The sequence below is a fragment of the Myiozetetes cayanensis genome, unplaced genomic scaffold, assembly GCF_022539395.1.
Source record: "Myiozetetes cayanensis isolate MyiCay16 unplaced genomic scaffold, myiCay2020 scf9, whole genome shotgun sequence".
Classification (NCBI taxonomy): Eukaryota; Metazoa; Chordata; class Aves; order Passeriformes; family Tyrannidae; genus Myiozetetes; species Myiozetetes cayanensis.
Window position 1 is genome coordinate 2,659,658 of NW_026088185.1, and position 21,377 is coordinate 2,681,034.

Consider the following 21,377-nt stretch of genomic DNA (forward strand, 5'->3'; position numbering starts at 1 on the left):
CCCCACTGGCAGAAGCTACGTTGTTAATCAAATATAAGATGAATCTGCAGGGATTGCACAACAGGAGGACAGGGGGAATTCCCCCATAAAACACTGAACTCGACTCTTCCTAAAAGAGCAGAAGACAAAACAGGAGTGGATACTTCAGCTGAAAATTCCTGTCACAAAAAGGCAAGCCTGGCCACCAGCACTGCCTGGGAGGAAAGGGCTTGCACTGCTTCTGACAACTGACTCAGAAATCTTCTATACATTAGAGCAGATTAAGGCCCCATCCTCTTAAAAATCTGAATGCCTGGTTATGCTCCTCTCCCACACTGTAGATGAAGTGCTACATGCAAGAAGGTTTGAGCAAAGTAAACAATCACTTAAAAGTTGTAAAATGGTAAAATGCTGTCTGTGTGGTCCTAACTGGGATTCCTTACAAGCAGGAATAATGACAGTGTGTGATTGTTCAGTGCTACTTCTCCTGTAGGCTCTTGCCTTGTCTGGGGCACAAAAACAGATGCAGCTCATCAAATGAGCACCTTGTTGGATTGTGCTTTGTAAAAGCCTGACTGGAAAGGTGCATTATTAACCACAAAGTCCACAAATCAGAGCCTGAAGACGGAGGACCCTTAGAGGAGAAAGCTCTGTGGCAGCTCTCACCAGAGTAACTACTTATGGTCCACAAACTTCCACGTATTTCAAATCTTGATTTCAACAATAATCCTGTCCTCATTTTACATTTACTCAGTGTGGTTGTTCAACATTCTAACAGAATTGGGGCCCCAAGCTGAAATTGTAAGCATCAAACATCTTGCCATCTACTCTGCTGAGAGGTACCTTTGACTCAGCTACACTCGAACTGCTTTGCTGCAGGTGCAGTAAAACCTGGCAGAAACCACAGAAATTACCTGCCAAGGAAATACATGCCTAAGCCCTCAGGTGTTACCTCCTCAAGAGCTATAAAATGTGGAGTACTTTATGATCAAAGCAAGCTGCCCTTGATTTCAGAGTCAGCACTTCCTCGACTCACAGCCAAGAGTTAAAGCCAGGTATTCCTACCATCAGCAAAAAAACTTACTACAGCATCTTGACCACTGCCCAACAGGAAAAACGAGGTAGGGGTGGGAATGCCATCTCCAGAATGATATTTGACTGGTTAAGTTCCATTTCAGTCTCTGGAGGGGGCAGGAAGTTTTCAAGGACATAAGTTCTGTCTTCCCACCGTGTGCAAGATAAATCCTTTCTGCTTCTGTCTGACTTACACATGTACACAGCCCTTTAAAAAATGCCACCCTGAGGAGAACCCACATCAGATCCTCAAGTTGCTCCTCACACTCAGGGAGTCCAAAGAAAGCATCAGGCAATGCTGATCAAAGTTTTACATCAAGACACAGCTTTCCTCTTCCTCACATAATCCTTTTTTCCTCATTAAAATTACCAACTAATATGAAAATGAACCTAAAAGCCTCTCTCTCTCTCAACATGTTTCCCCACATAACTTATGACTAAGTTACTCCAGAGATCTTACAACACGTAAAATATCTTATGACACAAGTGCTAAAGAATCTAATAAAACTCCAGCAGTAACATCTGTCAAGAAGAAGCTATAAAAAGATTCTGACCACGCTCATGTACTAAGAACAACCCATGTGGAGACAGCCAGACCAAGAAATACAGGAATATAAATGGAATAAGCAGAGAGGCAGTAATAAGGGGGTGCCACGTGGAAATTGGAGATTTCCACGGGTTGCCTTTCAACACCCAATTTGGGATTGATGCCACGAAACCCACGTGACTTCTGAAACTTCACCATCTTTATTGGCCACCTCTCAAACACCCTCCCAGTCCTGAGTGGTATTAAGGCATGGTAACATGACTCTGGAGGCATACACACAGGATTTCTGGAGTGGAGCTGTTTCTCCTGTGGTTAAATATGCTCAAATCAGAAGGTGATGTGCTCAGATCTGTCTGTGTTCTTTGGTGTGTTCAATCCACAAGCAAGTTCACAACCTCAAGCATGAGACTGTACCTTTTTTTTCTTAATTCAGAAGATTCTTAATATAAGCTTCACAAAAGTTGTCATTAAATGTATTTTTATTTTTTCCCCACTTCTTCACTCCCACCAAGCCCTGGTTATCCCTGCTATAATGCTGCACTGAGTGTCAGGGTTCAACCAACAGAACTAAAAATAAACACATGACACCAAGCACCACATGCTCTACTGAAAACTCTTGCAGTGACTTCAAGATATTGATTTCAGCAGAAGTCTCTCGTATAATGTAACTGTATGTTCTCCAACAAACCTCAGGTCTAGGAATAATTGAACCAATTCAAGAAACACTTCAAAAAAAGAAACAGCAAAGAAAAAATGATGCTGGCTTTGCTACTTGCAAATCAAAACCTTCCTAAGAACCACTCCATGCACGGCCTTTACAAAACTGCAAACTACTCAGGTTGATCTTAACAAATGCAGCTCCTTAGAAGAATCACAACCACCTCAAGAATTATGTTAGCCTGTATGTTACTGAGGGCTGGACACAATAGGTACTTACCAGCTAGCACAGGAAAAATACACCTGGATTACATAGAATAGGACTGCAAATTCTGGATTTACAAAAAACCAAGTCTATTTTTTTGCTTTTTCCTGAAACCTACAAATATGACAGGCTACTTTGAGTGTCTGTACCAAAATTAACATGTCTAATATTCAGTCAGGGAGGTTCTCAATGTTCTTCAGAATTGGGCTGGTTCAAATTAAGTGAGTAAAAACAAACTATTTCTCATAACCAACAAGTGATTTTTTTAAAGTAGCCAAGATTAAGGGGATCAAGTATTAAATCAATATCAAGTAGAAATATTGAAATGTCAAGTAAGAACAGACAATTTTGCATGACTTTTTTTGACAGTAATACACGATTCAGCTGGTCACAGAATACAGGAATTTAGAACCCTGTTAATAAATTGTGTGCCCATACAGGATATAATATGCAGATAGACTTAAAAGTATTTCCTGTTTTCAAGCAATAAATTTATACTCAAACTTTGTCAACAATCTAACCAATGGGCTGAACAGATGCAGGTGCACGAGACATTAAGGAAAAACCTTTACTTCTCTGTCACACATTTCCCAGTTTGCCTCCTCAAAATGTCTAATTTGTTCACCAGTGCAGTTTAAGTTAGGGGCTGTTTTTAAATCCTTGTTTCACCACAAGGAAATCTCTCATCATGTTCTTTACATTTTCAGTCCAGAGCTCTGTACAATCCCACGTATTCTCCTTTTTTAGATATCACCTGTGTATTGAATGTATCCCATTCAATGTGTATTTTAAGACTGGAAAAGCCTCAGGACACCACATGCCACTGCCATTTGTGCCACTAGTAGTATGATATTACTTTTAAATCCAGGACATCAGGATTAACACATTGCATTCACTCTAGAAAAAACAAACAAGCCAACACACAAAAAACCCAACCAACAAACCAAAACAAAAAAAAAAGTCACAAAACTATGATTATTGCTACGACAGAACTTACACCACAAATTTTTTCCTAATTGAATGGTTGTTTTCTCTTAGAACTTGCAAAATGGGGGGAAATCATATTTTAAGCATACTGGTCCTAATATTTACCATAAATCTGCAAAAAGACTTGTTGGAACTTGTGATGTTGTCACACTGTCATCTTTGAGTCCTACTTGCTATTTAGATCAGCAATGTATTTCAGCTAAAATGATACACAGTGTTTTCTTCAGGACATTTGTGTTTCTCATCACAGAAGACAGGAGAACAATAATAGGAAAAGGCTCCTTTGTAAAATGTATTAAGTATTTAAAAAAACACAGGCTAAAATTGTCCCGTTATGTGACATCATCGTGATGCAGCAGACCAAAGGAAAACAGTTTGGACCAGGATTCATCTTTTGGCCGACAGGAGAGTGCCAGATCACATTTAAACCCAGGAGGTTTTGGTAGGGTTTTATCAGCTGTGATCATAAAGCATCAGATCATAAAAAGCAGCTTGGAAAGCTGAGGATGGGGAGAGTCACAAAGTGGTCACAGAAAGAGTATTTATGAAACACAGTAGAGATGGAAATTGCACCCTTGGTTAAAACTGCAGAGTCAGACTGTAGTGACAACACAGTAGCATTTCTACCAAAAGTGTCCTAAAAGAGAGAGATATGGAAGAAATTCAGTGTTTGAGTGAGATCTATTCCTTGTTTTCTCCTGAATAATCACAGGTAGGGATCAGGTACAATGACCCACCTGCTGTATTGAGTTGCCCCTGGTTGGATTCCAGGTACCCATTAAAGCCACTCTCTCCCTCTGCAACTGGACAGAGGAGAGGAAAAAGGAAAAAAAAAAACCAGCTAAGGATTCCTGAGTTGAGATAAGAGCTGGGAGAGGTCACTTACTGATTACCTTCATGGCCAAAACAGACAAAACACGGGGATAGTACTCAAATTTATGACTAACAAGATAAGAGCCAAAGAGTAAGAAATAAAACAATCTTAAAAACACCTTCCCTCCACCCCTCCCTTCCTTCCATGTTCTCCCTCCTCCTCTCCCAGTGGTGCAAGGGGATGGGGAATGGGAGTCATGGTCAGTCATTGTTTCTGTCACTGCTCAGGGAGAGGGGTTGGATCCTTCCCTGCTCCCATGTGAATTGGATCCACAGGACAGGGGAAGCTTCTGGCAGCTTCCAACAGAAGCCACCCCTGCAGCCCCCCTGCCACCAAAACCCAGCCACAGAAACCCACTACACCTTCATATTTATAAGTCTTGCTTTCTTATGTTAAGTAATCATTAACTTCTGTAAATAAACTGGGAGATGCAGACAGACACACGCGTTCAGTGTCAATGGAAGAAGGAAAACACTGGAGTGATGTTGAGCTGTAGGAATTGGTGAATGAGGTTGTAAGAATCTAGTGACCAAACCCTGCATTTGCCAGGTTAAAAACGTGGTGGAGAAATAGAAATATAAAAGGAATAAAGGAGAATACAAATGGGAAAAAAAGTCAGCAGCTGAAACAGGTAATTGAAGAAAACACATGAAAGCGAAATTTGGTGGTTTAAAATTTTATCCCATTAAAATGAATGATAAGAAAGAAAAAAACCCTCCAAGCATAAACAAAAAGTTAGTAAGCAGCAAGCAAAAAGCAACAGAAGTACTGTATAGGAAAGGCACCAATCAAACACTACAGTTGGTGAAGCAACCCAGTGAGAGATGAAAATCCTAAATTTCTTTCATGTAATAACAGCCTTCAAAGTCTCTAGACTTACTACATTACTGTAGAGCTGCTTGCAAGGGGAGAACAGACAGCAGAGACAACACACAAAATTTTCAACTCCACTAGTTGTTGTTTGCATTTATAGAGAGCACCAAAGCATAACAAGCCATAAAACTCCACAAAAATAAATACAAGCAAAAAAACCTGGAAATTTTAAATCTTGTGCAAATAGAGGGGAAAGGGTCATTTAGAACACTGCTGGATGAAGTATATTGAAATGACATCTGAACACAACCAAACCATCCAGTTTTAAAGCCATCCAGGTTTGGGAAGGAATTCACAAGAAAAAAAATGACTGCAAATTCTGGGAGCATATGGAATGCATAGAGACCAGTCTACAAACTGAGCAAACTGAGAACTCCAATAGAAAAACAGGCAAGCTGTTTGATTTATACCCCAGTCCCAAAGATCTGGAGCACTGAAGAGACTTTGGCAGAAAAAAAAAAAAAAGGAAATTTATCCACACTGTACATATATTGGACATGTCATGCCAATTCTGATAAAGCATGACTGAGTAAAAGGTTGTGTCTGCTGAAAAAAGCAGACTGAAGAGAGCTAAAATGAAAGTTTCAAGAAAACAGAATGTGATAAAATGTGATAAAAATAGAAAAGAAATAATAAATAATAGAGATGACTGAACCCCATGAGGATGATGAAGAACAACATTAAAATTCACATTGTTGTGCACCTGTAAGGCCACTCCCAAATAAAGTGCTGGAAGGGTTTTATCCATTATGACAGGGCTTAATGGATAAAATTTTATGACCAAGAAAAAAAAAATCTTTCCATCAGGTGTTTTATTACAGGGAACTGTCAGTAAAAATCAGCAAACTTCAGGTGATGAGCAACAATCCATCATTTTCTGCCACATCATCCTCCAGTCACAGCTACACATTTCCTACAGGGACACTGATGTCAATCCCTGTTTTCTAACCATTCATCAGATTGTGTGAAATGTGTGAAAATTTTATTGGAGCTCGCCAACAAGTTCCAAAACCATTGCCAGGGAGAGAGGCAAAAAGGAAAAATGGGACTACTCTGCTGCAGCCCAATGGCATTAAGGACTAGTTCGAAAAATAGGGATTTAAATGGTCTGCCTTAGTTTTAAAGATCAAACAGTCCCTTGAGCACCTGAATTCTTCTCTATTTCAGCAACACCATCAACTGTAAAAAGATCCTCCAGAAGGCAGTTAAGTTCTGGCATGTTCTGTTCTACTTTATGATAAAACTTATAACGGTTGAGATTCAAAGTCAAAATTCTTATATTTAGCAATGGCATATTTTAATTGATGGTGAGGGGAGAATAAGAGTCCCTGGACAATCCACAGCCACCACATTGTTTGCTCTGGTCTGGAAAGCTGTCAGCCTACTATTCCAGTCTAGAAATTTATAGTCTACATTATGATATTTACCCTAAATTGATCTACTAAACAGTGACAAAAGGAATCTTAGTTCCTCTTCTACAGAGCTCACTATGCACCTAATTCCAACTTAATTACATGAAAGAGTAGCCTTAAAAAAAAAAAAAAAAACAAAAAACACACCTTTCTTAAACCCTTATGAACACATGAAATCTAGGACCAAAATTCTGCTTCAGACACTTCTGAGTAGTTTTGATGAAGAACAACAGGTATAAGGACACAGAGGAAGAAATTAACGCTACAGTTATAATTTTTAAGTGCAGGGTTTGCCATGAAATTCAATCAACACAAGGGACAGTCATTTTACTGGTTAGCACCACATCTTACAGCCTCGTGAAGGTTAGATTTAGAAAATCTTGGTTATTTGCCACGTAAAGAGCACTGAACACACAATATTTGTGGGAGTGATAGAAAGAATGTTAGTAATAAAACTATGGAAAGAAAACCATCAACCTCACATTTTTATTTGACTGGGGTCAATAAAGTGAAGTCTGCATTTCAAAAAGAACACAGAAGTGAAATACAAAGAAAACAAGTTTAAAATACTATCAGTTTCTGATTCTTTTCTGTTATTAATTAATAGATAAAAGTAAGTGTTCTGTCGCATTCAGAAGTCAATGAATTCTTCATTTCTATAGACAGGTAAGAGCCAAGGTTTTTTTGTTTTGATTTGGGGCTTTTGTTTGTTTGTTTTTGCCGATACAGCTCAGCAGGAAAACAAACCAAGACAAAATGTGTGTATTCCCTAAAACACACGTGTAAGAACCTGCTAAATAAACTGGCTATAGTAACAAGGTGCTTTCTGGTTTCTTCACTGCAGCACTGCTTATCCTCCCTCATTAAAGTGGCTGTGCCTTGAGGACCATAAAAGTCTATCAATGAAGGTCAGAAAGAGACCATGTTTATATGGATAGATGTGTTCTGCTCAGGTCAGGGATGGAAAAACCTCTGTGCATTGAACCAACCCTCACAGCTTAGCTCCTAGCTGGAAAAGGAACTGTGTTGCATCTCACTCTGTTGCTCCACAGTGAGACTAAATGTGTATAAATGAACTTATTCCTCACATTTCCCACTTCTTGGTCATCCTTGACCTAATTCCTAAAGCCATATTGAAAATACCTGAGCCAGTCCTCAGAGGAAGGTGCAGGAAAAGACAGGAAAAGGGTGGCAATACACAGAGAAAAGTTCCAACCAACATTTCAGTGGCATTGTTTGTGTCTCAAATGAGTTGCAGAACTGCAGTGGGAACATCCAAGCCGAGCAGACCCTGAGAAACCCAAGCACAGGCCCAGGCAGAATTCCTACAACCATAACAAAACACAACCAGTAACTGTGTAACCGCAGTTATTCCCGAGGCAATTTTTCACATGTCTATTTTCACTAGCCAGCGCTTTGCCATGTACACCTACAAGTTTTCCCAACATCCACACACCAGGGCAGCTCAAACGAATATCTGACACATTTCCAGATAAATGACAAGACAGGACCGAGCAGAAAGTGCTCTCTCTGTCCTTCACCCCTCCAGCATCAGAAGTTCAGGGTACAGTTAATAAGTTGCCTTCTCCAGACATGTTACAAATACTGAACTGCAAGTTTCAGAAATCTCTCATGCTATGTCAAGGTTCCAAACGTGTTCACCAGCTAAGAAGAAACACACCTGATTCTGCCTTGCACAAACAGTGCCTGGGACTTGTATTTGTATCACGTCTTCTAAAAAGCAGCTGAACATAATACACAATTGAATACTGCCGTGTGTGAGGGGGAAAGGAGAATTTAGACCATAAACAAACAGGATCAAATTACCCAGAAGTACACATGCCTTGCAGCAAGCACCAGAAACACCACAGTAAATAACGTACATAAATATTCTTCTACAGCATCTGGCAAAATTCGCCATAATGAATTCATAATATTCAAAGCAATTATTTCCACCCAACCACTTATTGCTTTTAGAACCGAGATCTTGAGCATTTTATTATGTTCTTTACTGTCAAGGCATATTCCTTCAGCAGTTTGACTTTTTTTCCCCCTGCTGTTTGGCTAAGCAACTAAGAACTTTATTTGGTAAAGTAACTTCCAGATGACCTAGCAAATGGAATTGATTTGGATTAAATAGCACCAGATTATTTCAGTGTTTAAGTAGTCATGGGCATGCCAGTAACATAACACATCTCAAATACATTCCACTAATCTTATTAAGAGTGTTTTTTTACTTATCTTTCACTAAACATCTATTTGATGGTTCATTTCTTCATACCTCTTAATCACTGCCCAGTTACAATGTCAAAAAACTTGAAATCCAAAAACTGAAGAGCACACAGTCCCAACACAGATAATTCTCTGAGTAAAAAGCACATAAGGGACTGCTGTGGAATCATCAGGGCTTACAACCATAAGCATATTTACTGTTTTGCATCTTTTACATGACAGATTTGTCACAGTTAAAAGCTTTCCAATCGGGCTCTTTTAAAGGAGCACATCCCAAAAAGCTGTCTGTAAAAGACATAACAGAACAGTTCTCTGTGGGTTTTTTGAGGGTGCAAGAAAAAGGAAGAAAGGAAGGAATAGGTATGCATGCAGAACAGGAAAATTATAGCTGTAGTTTAAAGCTGAAAGGATTTAAACTCGCCTAAACCAAAAAGTTCTTCTATTCCTCAGTTTTTTCTTGCTCAACTTCTGTTTATTTTTCTGACTCAGTACTCAAAAATTTCCTAGATCCTAATCAAGCCTAACAATGCTTCAGAGGAAACACAGCTCCAGAATGGGAAGGGGGAGAAAATCTCATTTAGGAATTCTTCAAAAGCCATAAAATTATAAAAACTCAGGATATCCTCCAAGGATAGTAAGCAAAACGCTACATAATAAAGTACAGTATCCTCTAAATCATCACTATATGACCTGGCTCTGAATTCTGGATGTCAAGAGCTTAGATGATGACCATTCACTCTGACATTGAACTTCTGTTTGACACATCCCAGATTCCTCCAGGAGTCTAGTTTGGAAAGAACTTAAGATTCAAGCAAGAAGTATCACAGATGAGGATATCCTTAAAAACACCAGAAAATCAGTGACTAGCAAAGATACATGGAGTGCAGGAAACACCCAGAGTTTCCTCTTCTCCAGCTGAAGAGACCAAATGATCTCAGTAACTCCTCATATGGCTTCTCCTCAAGGCCCTTCCCCATCTTTGTTGCCCTCCTCTGAACATGTTCCACTTCATTAAAAGCCTCTTCCAACATTACTCACTTCAACATTACTCACTTTCCCCATACAATATCATCTCTCATCTGTATTATCTCTCTGTCACTTTCTTCATCTCAGTGTGAATAAAACATGCAAACAAAAGAGGTTGCATCTATTTTTATCAGGGTTTAGTGACTGCATTTCTTTCTTTGGAGACATAACAGTAAAGAACTACATCTTTGCTTTATTTATGAAATCTGGGAACCTAAAAAGTAAACAAAAGAGAGTAATACGAGAGTGAGATTCACATAAAGGAAGACATTTTGTAAATGTATTCTAGTTCAACAACACAACGTTTTCTCTTACGATATCCTTTATCCTATTAGATACAAGCTTGGGGCAAACAAATCTTTAAGTAAGCCTCTGCAAATTGTTCACTAAAGCATGTCAGTCTTTTGTGAATCTGAGCCTGGGATTTAGAACTCATGGTGCAAATTCTACACTTTGAAGCCAGGTAAGATTGAGGGCTATCAATTATACTGGAAGCAAGTCAAACTATATGTTTTAGTTTGTACGTGCTATGCCTGTCATCAAACACGAAAAGCTCCTAGAGAACAGTCTTCTTCCTTAATTATCTATTTTAAACTCATAGCCACATGAATCATAGTACCATGACATGATATTATTGCTAAGAAGTCACACCCCCTCCTTTTTCTCCCCCTCAGAAACAGGAGGAGAGAGAATCCAAACAGCATGACAGTTTTACATCGACTGCTGTGGGTAACGACCAACATTTCAACTTTAGGGCGAGACTGCCAAGTAAACACACCCAGTGCAGGACACTGGGCATTAAAGCAGATCCTACCCTTGCTCATGGTGACACAGACACCCTTCCTTGCAGCAGCAATGTCACTTGTGTGGGGAAATCATTTTCGCGTCGCCAGTCAGCACGAAAGCAAAGTGAACACCAGCGTGTTCCTGAGAGAAATAATCAACAGCTGACAGGGTGCTGTCAGCTGCACTTGGGTTTCCTGACAGATCACTACAATACCTATGAAGGCAGTGCTTGCTGGGTGAGCTTTCCAGGCTGGCAGATTTGCTGTGTCTGTAGCCATCAGCTGTCCAGTGCCATCCCAGTCAAAACCAGTAAAAAAGAGCCACTCTCAGCACAGCCAGCAGAGCTGTGGATGTTACCAAAGCCAGCACGTCAAAAATGTCACCTAATGATTTGGATTCAGGAATTACTCTTCATATTGGAGAAAATGACTAATACAAAGAAAATCACTCTAGCAGTTTAATAGCTGCATTCAATATCCTCAGCCATAAAACACGGGGATTGAGACTGAGAGCTCCGGGAGAAATGTTTAATTTTGAGAGAGAAAACAATAAATATCTCATAAGCTCTTCTAGGTTATCACATTTGTTGTTAATGACAGAGTGCTTGTGACAAAGGTGAGATTGCAAGCCAGGTTAGGAGGCAGCTTGTACCTTCTGCTGTCTTTCAGTGCAGAAGAAAAGTCTTTGAGAGAAGTGAAGCTGTGAACTATCAAGTTCCCAAATGCCCTCCTACCAGACTGGCTGGTTTCTTAAGAATTATGACTTCAAACCTGTTGGAGCTAATCCAGAAATAGAGCTCCCATCACAGCATGGGGGGAAGGTTAGAGAATCATTTTGACGAGTTGGAATCCTTCTAGGTGAGTTCTTTTGGTCTTCCGAGAAAATAACCTAATATGCTTTTTAAAAGAATAAAAAGTGGGTTCAGCTTTGGAGAGCTGCACTGAAGTATAAGGACAGTAAGCAACTTATTGAGAAGTTTAACTGCTAACATACTAACAGTTTTAAGTGGTTGTGTAAGAAAATGTTATTTTACCTGCCACTTTCCCAGCCCCTTTTGGGTGTTACCTTTAGGTTACCAACACCAACACACTGCACAAAAACAGGTGCCAAGACAAAACCAACCTGTTACTGGGAAAAAAAAAAACAACTATAAACTTACATTAGATGAAGATGTGTAAAGCATTGCATTGGCAGTTCCATCAGAGCCATTTCATCCAGTCAGAATCTGGGAATTCTCTCTTTCAAGAGTGTTAGCATTATAGACACTGATGTTGCAGTTCAGCAGTGTTGACAGGCTGCATTTCACACCACAAGACACAGCAAAAGCAAACAATTAAGTGCAGTTACTCTATGGCACAGAAGATGAGAGAATTAGTAACAGCTCCAGCTGCACCATTTTTTTGAGAAGTGTTTCCTTCCATTTGCACAACGTGATACTTTGAATATTAATGCAACGTACAACTTACAGAATTAGCAATGCAGTTTTTTAGACCGCTTGAACCGAGAGAAAGACTGTCCTAATCTCAGATGTTAAAGACCTTTGTGTTTACAAATCCACGGTAGGCCCAGCTTTAAAGCTTACACATGTGAAAGAGATTAAGAGGCACAGTGGTGGGGTTAGTGTCTCAAACTTTCTGCTGGCTACACACACAGTCCCCTGCTGCTGTTTTCTGTCCCAAATAACAACTCAGCATCGTATTGGTACCATATCCACTTCACGTCCCATTGTTACCTTTTTTTTTTTTACTTGGTTTGAACAAGTTTTCCCCACATCACCTTAACTGCAGTTACTCTAAACACAGATGAAAATGTAAACCTTTTGGCTGCTATTTTTCTCAGTTAAGACTGAAGCATGTATCAGCAGAAGCTCAGACACAGTGGTGCCATCAGTCACCATTTTCAGGTAAGTCTCACAAAGAGACTTTATCTTGAAAGTCCAAGTCCTGAAATTTTGAGTTTGGTTTTTTTTTTAAAAATCTGTACCTGTGAAAAGAAAAAGCTTGGAAGAAGGAAAACAATAGTAAATATTCCGAGTAGATAAAGCCCATATTATTTTAAATCTCATTATTTTATGGTTTTTTTTTGGTTAGGGAACCTGACTCATGATCTCTGAATGCATACAGCTGCCAACACAGCATGTAGGAAGAAAGCATTCAGAGACAGCACATATCTGCACAGCAAGGCATTTGGAAAGATGGTCTGGAAAAATGTTTAAAAAAAATAGGTTTGAGGACACAAAAAACTTTTTTTAAACAACTTCTAATGTAACTGGCATGCAAAAATGATTGCTGTTCCAAACAGCATTTTGAGATGTGACTGCAGGAAAAACAATCTTTTTTATTGGGAACACAGTCCTTTATCTAGGCTCATTACCTCACTTCAGTTACAGGTTCCAGAAGATTTCACAACAGATTAAGAAAAAAAAAATGCTGTTGTTTCAAGAGATACCTTCTTTAAAAAATGTACACAAACATGAAAAAAAAAAAATAAAAGTTCTCAATCTGACAAAAGAGAAAATATATTCCTTAATATCAGGAGTGCCTGTATGTACAGGAAAAGCAGCAATTACACTAAGCAGCAGCTTAAACTTTCACTTAAACAAGTTTAAGCACAATGTTTAAGTTCCTAATGGCCCATCCTGCCTGGAAGAAGCTGAAGATCTAAGATCTGCATTTAAAAGGACAAAAATAGAAGCAGAAGAGAATATTAAGTGTCTCAGCAGGTAGGAGCCAGGATCCTGTTTTGCACACCGTGGTACTACTGCATTTGGCCTTTGTCCAAGATTGCTCCCATTAAAACTACAGGGATGGAGAGAGAGCAGAGAAAGAATAAAAAAAAAAAAAATCACACTGAAGACCTTGAATAGATCCAGAGAGTCCTGAAAAAAACTATTTCATTCTATCTAAAAAATAATGAGTAGGAATTTGCATGCAGTTTTACAGTTTTCACGTTGCTTAAGGAACATGAGAAGACTGAAGCACCTTGGAGATCAGTCTCCTCCATCCATCTCTATTCCCAAGTGCTGGAGCAGCCACACACCCATCTCCACTAAAGCAATAAAGCAAACTAGAAACAACCATCAGACACTTTTAATGCCACAAGATCTGCCTTGGAAGTCACGTACTTTTCAAAATGAAACTGCTCTTTACTTGTACTGCTCAGGTATCTCCACAGCACAGGAATTAGCAAAAAGTTCAGAGAATTTCCACAGATCAGGGTTCTAATTTCTGGTGACAGAAAAAACAAACAAATAAACAAACAAAAAACCCCCAAACTAATTCTAACAACTTATTCCCTAGAGCTAAAACCAAGTAAGGCGAGCCAGCTGCAGTCTCTGCTCCAACCAGAGAATTATTAAGAGAATTGTTTACCAAATTACACTTGTGCACACTCATGCAAGGCAATGCTGTTGATCAGGCATTGCTGATAGAATGCAAGGAAAAACATTTGGTGGCACAGATGTTTCTGGATCTTTGTAACTGCAGGTGAGATAGAAAATGGAGAAAATCTAGCTCAGTTCTCAGAATAAAACCAGACTATGCAAGCTCCAAGTGAGACCTAAGTATTAATCAAGTAAGTTTATACTAATAAGCTGAATAGGTTGGACTCTGGAATTAAAATAACAAACAGAATTTCTCAATGGTTGCCCTTTAAAACAGAACAGAACTTAACAGAAGTTAGAGAAATCCAGCATCTTAATCCAGGGGCTTTCCAGTACCTTTGCCAAATTATCAAGCAGCCTGTGTGAAACCATCGATGTTACAAAGCCCAAGTTCTGCTTCTTGCTCCAGTGAAAACTCCTTAGATGGCTGTCAGAAACCCAGCTGTTGCCTGTTGTACAGAAATGTTTGTGTCCTTCAGCTACTACAAAATTCCACATTTCTTTCTTTCTTCGCCTAATACACAGTTACATGTCAGAAAAATAACTCATTTCAACCTGAGGAAACGATCATATTTTAATCCAGAGCACCCTCTTGGATGGTTAGAACATCTAGCTTGGATGATTAGAACATCTGCTTACACAAGCAGAGGGGAAGAGGAATGAAAGCCTAAATTCTTCCCTGAGACTTCACGATGAGCTTCCAGCTGATAAATTCACCATTGAAATCCTGGGTAAAATCTGTGTGGTAACACCCCTGCCTTCTCTTGACATCCAGTTTAGTGTAACAAACGTGTTTTAAAACCAGCTGGCAAGAGGAGGCATTTCAGAGGACTGGCTGCTCACTGGGTGGGGTGGAGCTGCAGCCCGTGTTAAAACCCCCACATTTTAAAGTGCATTAAAATGCTCAAGAAAAAACCTTTTTAAGACTCAAGAGCTACTACTGACCATTCCCAGAGTTCTTTGAGTGCCCCTGGACAAATGGAATGGCCCACAGAACAGCTTGATGGGACATCTGAAGTCATGGGGCACATTCAGGGAAGGGACCAGCAGTGGAGCTGCAAAACCATCTGCACAAAGAAAGCCAGGGTTCTGATCTCAGGGATTTAGGACACGCTGGGAAGAAAATTATGTATCTGTATGAAAAGTTACATATTGGAGGTAAGAGAAGCAAAGAGAACATTGTTGGGTAGCTATGCAGAGGCACTGTGTGTTCTAACAGGGGTGGTATTGTTTGTTCTTTTCTGGGGTTCTTTAAAGCAGCTTATCCCTTCAAAAATCAGATTAGAGTAAGGCAAAAAAAAGGTGATGGGGAAAATGTTTATTTGTGCCCAATTACCATGTTCTTATGCAACAACTCTATTAAGTCATTAGTTCATGATTTTTTTGTCTCAAGAGCTGAAACACACCCTCATCTTCTGCCATGAATTCCATTGTTGATAACACCTGAAAGTTCTAAGGGAGCTGCAATTTCTGTGAAGTGAACCTGATGGACTTTTCAGCTCTCTTGAAAAACCTGACAGAATTAGAATCCCGCCACAGGTCATATCACTTATGACCATAATTCAACAGTAAAGTAGTTCTGTTCTCTTCCAAGCTATGTTAGTCCCCAGCTCAAGCTGAAGTTGTTCTTTAATTATTTCTGCTGGTCCTTCTAATTATTTTCTTATGACATGTTCAAGTAATACACTCTTGAGGGATTATCTCAAGAGAAAAACTACTTCAATAATCACAGTACAAATTCCAGTTTATTGTGTTTGAGCTCTCAAGTTCTTCATAAAGGTTTCTTGACAGTGACTTCAAGAGCATCCAGTAATGTTTACAAACACTGCAGGAACACACCTGACAGATTCATTGCTACTGAACCCCAAATGTAACCTCCTCTACAGGCAAGAGACTAACAAACTACTTTAACGAGCTTGTAAAGGAAATTCTGAAACGTCACATCAGGTGAGTGTTTTGCAGAACAGTCAATGGACAATCTTTGAACTCTAAAAAAAACCCCAACAAGACGACAAAGTTGACTCCAAAGACTGAACCAACCACTCGTTTGTATAATAACCACTCTCATTGTCCACTCCCGTTAACTGCATCTTCCTCCTCTCTGGGTTGTATTTTCCCCATGAGATTTAAAATGCTTTCCACAGCACACCGTAGCGTAGTTTACTGCTGGAATAACTTTAATTTGTGTGCTCATCACTTGCAAGACACACCCAAAGTGAGCTGGATCACGTTATCCCAACTTCTATGGCAACTGCATTCCTACTTGTTCCTGCTTCTTTCCCTGGTATTCCTGCTACTGTAGCTCTGTTAAAAGCACCAACAGAACTGCTCCCTCGCATCCTTCAACACTGTATCACAATTACTAGGCTTTGAATCCTTAAGCCACTCTGTTTATTCAAGCTATTCACGTAAATATCTGCCTTTTATGAGACCTCTAATCGCTAATGCATCTGTGCACTTAAAAACAAAATGCATCCCAAATAGCATATGCTAATAATAATGGAATTATTTCCTCACTGGTTTGTTGTTCCTTTCTCTCAGTTCACGTGGATAATCTCCAAATATTTGAAGTTGTACCTGACATATTACTACATGCCAAACCTATCAAGTTAACCTACAATCACAAGGCAAAATTTCCTGTTCATTTTGAAATTGTCATAAAAATAGAAGCTTGGCCTTTGGAAAAAAAAAAAAATTCTCCCCTCAGGTGAATTATTTTTTTTTCTTATTTTGATTAACATCACAAGTGGCTCTCAAGTTCTGCTTATCAATACAGCAACTGAAAAGTACAGCTCAAGTTATACATTAGTCTAACATGCGGGGGAAGAAAAAAATCACAGAAAAGAATTCCTAAAAGGAGAGGTTAATCAATATTCACATATTACATAAATATGGATGCTTATTTATATTTATACTGAATAGACCACGTATATTGCTAAAACATTTCAGATGAACCTACACACATTCAAAGCACCTTTCATAATCACCTTCACGTGTGCCTCACTTTTTCCAGTTTATTAGTTTTTTTAACTAATCTTTTTAATTATGATAACTTTTTATTACCACAAAGATGACTTTTTAAAAACTTGCAACTGTGACGGAACTGAAAAGTTAAAAAGTTGCATGGTATTTAAATTAGACACCTCATTAGTATCTTAAGTTCAAAAAAGACCCCAGACATGTAGTTCTTCGGAAAGGGGCCAATCCCTTTGTAGGAAGAATACAATTAACCTTTACGGGCTTTTGATTGACTCTCGGTGCCCTTCAATGAAAGACAAGGACGGCGAAATTAAATGAGCAACACACTTTTCCGTGTTCCTCCGGTTGTCAGACAACTTCCAGACCCCCCTCAACCTCAGGATTTCTCCCTGAGTCTCCCCCCGCCCCGACTCCCAAGCCAGCGGCTGCAGCTCTTGCTCAAATTCCAGCTCTCTATTCACACGCTGATCCGGCAAACTCCTTCAGCACTCCACCCTCCCGACACACGCCGAGTTAAAATTAACTTGGTGGTTTGGGTTCGCCTACGAGCCCAAAGATCCTCCCCTCGCACACCAGGCGAGCGCTGCCCCAGCCCCAGCGGCGAGCTCGGCTGCCGCCCAAGCCACGGCGGAGCCTCGCCGGGAAAACAAAACCCCCTCTCGCATAATGGCTTTACTGTACTTACACTACGGGGAACGGGGAGGAAACAACCCAGAATGGAAGGCATCTCGTTACGTGCGGCTCCCTTGCGATTCAAAGAGCCCGTGTGCCCGAGACTCCCACCCTCCCTCCCCAGCACCCTCGGGTCCGGGAGCCGCGGGATGTGCCCCCGACACCGCCCGGCCCCGCAGGTGAGCGGGGAGCTGCGGGACAGCCCCGCACACAGACCGCGCTACTCACACCGATCCCCTCCGGCGGCAGCGGAGCCCGGGCTGATCAACAGGCTCTCAGACCCCCCCTCCCTGCTTCCCTCCCCGCCAGCCGCTCCTCGGCACCCGCGGGGAGCAGGCGGAGTGTCCCTCCCTCCCTCCCTCCCCGCGCAGCCCCGGCGTACCTGCCGCGGGATGGATGGATGGATGGATGGGATGGAGGGAGGGATGGATGGAGCCCGTCCCGCCGCCGCTGCTCTCCCGGCTCCAGCCGCGGAGAAAGTTTCCTGACGTCAGCGCGGAGGGCGGGGGGGACCCGCCTGCCTGCCGGGCTCGCCGGGCCGGGCCGGGCCGCCGATGCTGCTCCCGGGCTCCCCCTGCCTCTCCCGGACTCCTCCTGTCGCTCCCGGGCTCCCCCTGCCTCTCCCGGACTCCTCCTGTCGCTCCCGGGCTCCCCCTGCCTCCCGCCGCCGCCCGCCGCCCGAGCCAAGTCTGATGGAGCGAAGGAAAGGGAGGAGGAAATAAATAAATAAATAAATAAATAAAAAAAGAAACACGGAGAGTAGGCAGTACTTGAGAAAGTGAGGAACGCGATTTAGCAGCTCCGCACTCCTCAAGGAAACAATCTTTTTGGGGAAAAGACAGCGGATGCGCTTCCACGGGTCCGGGTTAAACCCGCAGCGAGGATGCGAAACATCGTTCTTCGAAAATAACCTCTATGGCATTGCAATCCCAATTAAACTGTCTTCTAGAAACACCAGAAGAGAGCAGATCGATACATTTCTATGACAGTCACGCTAAGTGCAATTTAGGGACTAAATATTTCCTGTAGAAAGGCAAGGAATTGATGTCTGCCGTATTTCTTTTATTCCTGGTGGCCCCTCCTGCCATGATGCTGCCAGTAAGGGGCCATGTAGTGTCTGTGGAAAGGCAGGAAACTCATCTGTCATTCCCCTGCCTGACTTTTTTTTTCCCACAACACATGAAAGATGCCTTTTATTTTTCATTAATCAATAGACAAACCTCAAGGATGGCCATTTAGAGAGCAGAACAAAACATGTCACTGAAATCAAAGCAAAGGTGCTTTTGTCTGCAGCAGGCGTATTCTTGTTTTCAGGACAAGATGGAAAACAGTTCAGGATGGCAATTTATGATTCAGAGTTGAAAAATCGTGACAGAAAAATATGAAGGGTAGAAGTCAAGAGCAGGCAGCTTTTAAAATCAGTAAGCTCTAGATAATTACATGCATGGGTATGAATTATGTACAAATTTAATTGGTGTGGCTGCCTTTCCATTCAGAACTAAAATAAAATTTAAAAAGCCCTCCAAAATAGGTACACAAACCAAAAGCAAATTAGTAGTAAGTTTGTCTGCTCTAGATATTATTACAAATCTGAAATTTCCCATCAGTTGGTTCTCTCATGTAAAGAAAACAAATGGTAACTTTTTACATGGTCAGAGTTATTTGTAAACTTTACTAGGAAATTACTTCGAAACAACTGCAAAGGATTTTGTCAACATGAGCAAAGCTGGTAGAACCATGCCAGCTAAATTTCAAAAGATAAATAGAAGTGAAATTCTGAGAGGCCAGGAAAGCGCAAAACACTTGAGGAAATTGTTTGAGCATTATATTCAAAATAACACCACTGCCAGGAATTGTTTTCAGTATGCAGATATTAAATTTTAAACACCTGAGGGCAGGGGAGAGGGGGAAACAAATAAACAAACAAGCAAAAAAATACCCTAGTAAGCCTCTATTTACTGCAATATTAAGAGATTTGAAGGAATACCTATTGAAATCCGGACACAACACATTTCATTCATGGGTGATCCATGACTGGTCAATATAAATAAAGGGGGTTTTTAACTGGTGTTGTTGCTGACAGCTATTCCCACTACACCCTTCTGCAGCATTTTGTTGGAGGTGACAAGTGCATTGCATCCATCTCTTCAGCCATTTGTCTCTGTCAAAAAAAGCGACAGAAAGGATGGGAAGAGAGATCATCTCTGAGTTCTGTGAAAACACTGAGGAAAAGTAAAAGTAAGAACCTTGTTCTTGAGTAGCTTCTCAGAAATACAGACCCAAACCAGTCTAGAACATCATGGTGGACATTTAGACCTCGGTTGCTTATTTTTCATGTTTGTGTGGTAGGTTTCTGCTCTTGAAATACACATTTATGAGTTTTTCCAAAAGTGATGCAGAAAGTAAGAAAAATTAAGGGCACTTTAAAAGTTCTGTTCCAGTGCCATAGCAGATTCTTCACCAGAGCAAGTTAAAAATAAAATATTATACAGGGGTGCTTTTTTACTTACTATGTTTTTCTGAAGTCAAGTAATGCTTGAATTCAGGCTAGATTTTGTCCAAAATCAAGTTATGCCATTTTAAGTGCAATAAATTTATATGTATAGAATACATTATTCAGGAAAGGACGTTTTTCAAAATCCCTTCTGCATGCAAATTTTTTTCCTAAAGAAAGTGAGATATTTTACAATACAAGAAAAAAATAGTCAGTACAGAGGAAGCTTTCTATTTCTTCTGTGACATATTCTTGACATAATCTGTACTGCAATGCTTAAGCAGAAGGAATGTAGAGCAAACCTTTTTTTCAACTCTAAATTTGATGCATAGTATTTTAAGGGAATGGAAGAAAATGTGATATTTTTTTCTTCTATGGTCATTTTTTTCCCCTCCCATCAACAGTGACAACCTAGGAATGGAATGAGGATATTATTTGAGAGGGAAAAGTAGACCAAAAAATATTTGAATTCTAGCATTAGGACCTCTTCCTCGTAGTTGTCCATTGGTGGGATCAAGTAGCAAAAGGCTAAGAGCAAAAAAGAACAAAATGTTGACTTCCTCTGTTGTCTGGGTCCCCCTACAATCTGAAGTGGACAAAATCAGGTTATTACTGGGGTTTATCATACCTGCTTGTTGCAGAGAAGTGGAGTAAAGAACCCAGGCACATAAGAAATGAGAAGAGGATACTCCAGAGACATGAACTGCTTTCATAAACACACGGAATGGTTTGGCTTGGAAGAGACCTTACAAACCATCCAGTTCCAGCCCCATTGCCACAGGCAGGGACCAGATTGCCCAAAGCCCCATCGAGACCTGGTCTTGAGCTATTCCAGGGATGGGGCACCCACAACTTCTCTGGAAACCTGTTCCAGTGTTTCACCACCCTCACAGTAAAGTTATCTCATCAACACCCACCCTTTTTGGGTTTGAAACCTTTCCTTGCTGTCCTATCCCTTTGTGTCCTTGCAAAGAGTCCCTCTCCACCTTTCTCGCTTCCACCCTGGCTCCTACAGGAATGGTTTGGTTTTATTGTTCTCACGAGGTTGTAAACGCCAGTCATGTAAACAGAGGGTAACGACTGAGTGAGATAACAGAGGATAAGCAAAAGCAATGCAATCAGTATTCATTTACATCTG

The 21,377-nt window shown here is 40.6% G+C and overlaps 1 protein-coding gene across 6 annotated transcripts in view; it reads right to left on the minus strand.

The window, feature by feature from the left end:
• Window positions 1-18,299, minus strand: part of GULP1 (GULP PTB domain containing engulfment adaptor 1) — a 132,258-nt gene extending 113,959 nt beyond the window's left edge. For 2 of the 6 annotated variants that reach the window (XM_050339821.1, XM_050339817.1), the window contains exon 1: window positions 18,128-18,299. The gene's annotated coding sequence lies outside the window, so the exon portion shown is untranslated. The remainder of the gene's footprint in view (window positions 1-18,127) is intronic. The other 4 variants (XM_050339822.1, XM_050339823.1, XM_050339820.1 and 1 more) reach the window with 3 other exon arrangements.
• Window positions 18,300-21,377: the final 3,078 nt, after the last annotated feature.